This window comes from Humulus lupulus, chromosome X (assembly GCF_963169125.1).
Source record: "Humulus lupulus chromosome X, drHumLupu1.1, whole genome shotgun sequence".
Classification (NCBI taxonomy): domain Eukaryota; kingdom Viridiplantae; phylum Streptophyta; class Magnoliopsida; order Rosales; family Cannabaceae; genus Humulus; species Humulus lupulus.
Window position 1 is genome coordinate 197,008,603 of NC_084802.1, and position 5,182 is coordinate 197,013,784.

The window sequence follows — 5,182 nt, forward strand, 5'->3', positions numbered from 1 at the left end:
CACTGACAACAACACCGACAACCACAGTATAGGCACATACTATGTCATGCTCTAAAGATTGGTTTATAATATGCAACTGCAAAGAAAACTAACCTTTACAAATATGGTACTAACCTTTACAGATATTATATTCTTCATCACAGATTCACAATCAATCAAAAGAGTGAGCGAGAGGCCAGAAAACTTGGCCATAAAAGGGTAAGTTGATAGCAATGTTATTGTAACAACCTTCACAAGAAACCAAGAAAAATTTCAAGTCGAAAGGATTTCAACAATACTTAAGACATTTAAATAAATTCCATAGAAAAAGTGTGTTGAACATGTTTAAAGAGATTAAAAAAAAATGCTAGACATACAACTCTGATTCAAGTCATCTGTAAAAACCCACACTTTCTCTCTAATGGTGGGTACACAAATAACTGAAAGATAAGCACACCAATGCCTAGAACGTCATGAAAGAAAGTCAGATAAGCATACCAATACCAATTACGTAAGTGATGAGTGTATGTATGTTTTCTAGTCATGAGTACCTGAAATTGAAAGAACTTCACCAACATCAGAACTTGAGTAGCCTAATCCCCCAAACTTCTTTGGACTAACAGCCCATAATGGAAAAATCTAGAACCAATATAAAAAAAAAATTCATTGAAATCGAAAAAAAAATTGAGATGATTAAAAATAAATGTTCAATGAAGTTAGTGGAAGAAGTTTTGCCTACCTCTGCATAAGCCATGTCATGAAGTTGGAAAACACAAAATACAATAATAGATAACATTAGGGGCCAGTTCCTATAAAGAATTTGTTGAGGAGTTTGACAGTCTTCTTCACATTTTTGCGAATTTGAACTTAGATCAGATCCATTCGTGTTCACCTCTAATCGATCACAAAGTTTCTCATTCTCTTCTTCATCAACTTTATTATGAAAGTGAAGTGTTTCCTGAGACCACATGCAAGTAGTTAGGTATGTTGATCAATAAAGATTAAACATATCAAACGTGAAAGATATCATACTAAACACAGTATTGAATGTCAAATTAATTTCTTTTATTATTACTACTTTTGAGTATGTGGTGGACCAACTTTTACTCAATATGCATTTCTTTAGATGGAGCCTGAAACAACTATCACTGTAGAAAAAAAAAAGTCCTTTAGTACAAGTCAGATTAAAGCCTGAGAAACTCCATTGACAAGGATTAGTGTGATTCTCCAACATTCTAACACCTATGAAAATTATTACCATCAAGCTTTTACTCATTACTACACTTTTTTACCTTTTCGACATTCCTTTACGAGGATTTCTTGTTCTCTATTGTACTTATTCTACAGAAAAGTTATCATTTTGTCACAACTTGTTAGTCACAAAAAAAAGTTGTTTGTAACTAAAAAAATAACTTTAGTCATAAATTGTCACTAATATAGGTTTAATCACAATTTATTATTTATAATAATAAACTTTGTTGTGACTACTAAAGATACATTTAGTCACAAAAAATTGTAACTTTTGCAACTAATACTTTTAGCACATAATTTTTTATGAAAACAAATATATATTGACACGTTTTTAGTCACATTTTTTTCATTGTTAGTTACAAATTTTGTTATGACTAAAACTAAGATGTTTTATAGTGTTAATTTTTAACTATACAGATCAAACAATATCACTCTTATAGTTGGAGCTAAAAGATCCCAATATGACATTGAGTACCTAATCTTTAGGACCTTCATTGCAAGTACGATTATGAGCTGAGTCTTTTACGAAAATAATCCAAACAAACATATTCTTCCCTTTTCCGTTTACAGTATTATGCTACTGAATCTTTCTATGAAATTATCACAAATATAAGCAAGCAATATTTCATAACCACAAATGTGTAAGTAGAAAATCATGCTTAATGATCTAAAGGTATGGATCTTCTAATCTTTGAATTTCCTTTGTGATTCTTTAACTGTGACATCAGTATAATAATTTAGCTTATGAGATGATCTTGAGTCGATCATTACAGGAAAGACTAGACATGGAAGTTGAATATCAGATGAACATAGTCTTCAATCAAGAATAAGATTGAAAAACTAAACTGAGTCTTATGTTCATATTGCCCCTTAAATTTCATATCGATGTTTCGAACACTATCATGTTGCAGTAGTTTTAGAGATTTTAAAGTGTTATAATGACAAAAAATAGTAAAATAGACACACGAACATACCGGAAGCCAAAAGCACAGAATAGTTATCACTAGTGCGATCATTCATATGAACAAGCAAGGTAAGAAGTAGGGAAACCTATCAAATCATTTTTTTAAGTTTAAAGTTAGACACTTGAACAATTTTTGAGAAGGCCAATGAGACATTAACCAATAAATAAATATCTAAAATAGATAAATTGATCATTCTTACCTCCCAAACAGTGATTCTTGAGAAAAAATATGTGGTAACTTCTCTACAGGCTGTTGTACAAATTTATAAAAAGAAAATAATACATAATGTGTAAATGTGACAAAATTACCATATTCATTTCATACACCAAGAAACACTACTTGTGCAAGGAAACCTCTAAGAGCCAGACCAATGACTAATGCTATTCCCATAACAATAGAAGAAAAGCTTCAGACAAGACATAGTATGGAACTAAAGAAGTTCTACATGTTAGCATTCAGAGTGAAGAAAAGAAAAAATCAAAGAGGGTATAAGTTAAAAGGATTGACTCACTCAAACCATTACTATCAGGAACTTAATAAATGCTTTCTCTCGTCAAACAACAATACGAAGTGAGATGAGATTAAAAAAAAGTTTAATCTTTATGCCATGAAAAATAGAATAATTTCATAGCCATTAGCAAGATATGAGAATAAAAAAAAGTAGCGCTAACAGACCTCAAGCCCCTCATCCTGCTCCCAAGCAATGCCAGGTCCACTATACATATTCTTGATAAGCAAAGTGCAAGATTTATCAGGGTAGAAATGGACTCTACTACAATGCTGACCAAACCGACAAGCTCCATTTTTTAAGTGGAAAGGACAATGAGCTCTATCCTGTCATACATACAAAAAAAAATACTTAGAGACCATGTTCCTCTTAATCATACCAGCAAACACAAAATGAGTTGAACACATAGTTAAACTCAAAAAAATATAATAATAGTCTAAGTAGAATGATTATAATAATTTGATTTCTATAGCAATCCAATAAAGAGAAACAACAAACTAAGTGGTTCATACCAGTAACTGTTGTAGGGCAGCAGGACAATCTGAGAGATATTTCACTGCAAGAGTCAAAAGAACAGGAACTGAATCCTCTCCTGGGATCATCATATCTATAATGTTATCAGCTATTAGATCATCTGTTAATTGACTACTTGTGTCATTTAGAAGAACATCTATTACATCTCTTGGAGCCTCTTTGGTGATCATCCCACTACTACTTTTCCTGGCTTCTAAAATTTTCTATACCTGCTTAACCATTTTTTTCTTTGCCTGAAAAGAGAAGAGGAAAAATATTTTGTACCAGCATAATTAGTAATCATGAAATAAGGCAAGATGTGAGTAGTAATAGATTAATAATAACTAACTTACCTATAATGATCTGTGAAGCCTAGTTCCAGGAATGTTTATTGGTAATGACATGAGGCCTGCAATGAATTCTTGAAATTGTTTTCTTAGAGACTCCGTTTCCTCACCAGGATCTAAATTAATCAATGCCTTAACTAGTACTTGAAATGCAATCTGAGAGAGAGAGACCAAAAGGGGGTTTAGTCTTATATGTGTTATTAACTTTTAAAAAGCACCATTGAACATAATAATTGTGAATCTGTTTTGGCAGACAATTATTCAAACAAACTTATTCTGAACCCCATAACAACTAGTTCACCTTTTCTATTTAGCAAATCATTTTCAAACCTAAGTAGAAGCCAGAGATGGGATATTTCAAAAATCAATAATTATTACTTTCACTGTTTCACAGACAGATTCTTTATCCCCCCAAACAAATAAATATTTATGAATATAAATAAATCACCCCCTAAAAATATCTTAACCACACAAAAAAGGCCAAAGGTTTAAACTTTAAAGATAGAAGGCATCTTTTGTTTTTTGCTGTGTCTACTTCAAACTCTTCCCAAAAAAACTAAACTCAGATGAACCAAGTAATAATCTTTATTTTTTATTTTTTCTTTCTAAACTTCAAATATTAAAGAATATCCTCACAACTCATTCCCCAAGAGCAAGATGTGTGAGGAAGAGAGCTTACATTTTTGGTTTCATCCTGAATGTAGATGGGTCGGTCATGGCTTCAATTTGTCATAGATTCTTGGACATACTTGTACATGTCTCTGGTGATTTGAGCCTTGAGCTGTGGAGATTTAAAGAAGCCACCCACCAGTCCATGGATTCTCCTTTGCAAGCTTCCATTGATAAGCAAAATAGAAGACTTTCCCATCAACTCAGTCAGAGATTTTGGGTAAGAAGGCACAAAAAACTTTGCATCACTTTGCAGAATAAATTTACTCACTTCTGCATCTGTTGAAACTATAGCTGGACTTCCAAATATGTGGGACTTAAACACCTTGCCATACCTAACCAAAAAACAAGCACACTTGTTAAACCATGTACTTAAATTAAAATAATAACTAATCCCAAACTTACAAGAATTAAATGATTTTTATGGTAGACGTTGAAGCCATGGATATTGACATTTGGAGCCTCTTTAAGAAACCCAATAGTTGTTATTAGGCAAAACAATGGTAGAATGGTCTGGTATTTTAGATATTTCTTCCTCCACAGCACTGATCTAAGAAGCATATAGATACGAAATTTCAATATGCCACATCAAATGCTAATTATGGCATGTTAAAAACCTTTCAAAAAGGATTTTATTCTTCACGGTTATGTAGCTTAGATACTGATCCAATACTAAACTACTTGTGATGTGACCTAGGAACTATTTGGCCTAGCTCTAATCTAATTTGGCGCCTAATGTCATCTCACCATTTCTCAGACTTTCCTCAAGATGTACATCACTCTCTAATTTTTCTATTTGGATAACCACTCTTTCATTGATATATATATTACACTATTCTCCCTCCTGTTGTTATATCGATACTTCAAATAAAGGACCCTTAACCCACTAATCATTAAGATCTATTTCGTAATAATGATTGAACAATTAACAAATAAACTAAATGGAACAA

At 32.1% G+C, this 5,182-nt stretch overlaps 1 pseudogene; it reads right to left on the bottom strand.

Moving 5' to 3' along the window:
* Positions 1-409: 409 nt before the first annotated feature.
* Positions 410-4,675, bottom strand: LOC133806585 (3-epi-6-deoxocathasterone 23-monooxygenase CYP90D1-like; annotated as a pseudogene).
* Positions 4,676-5,182: the final 507 nt, after the last annotated feature.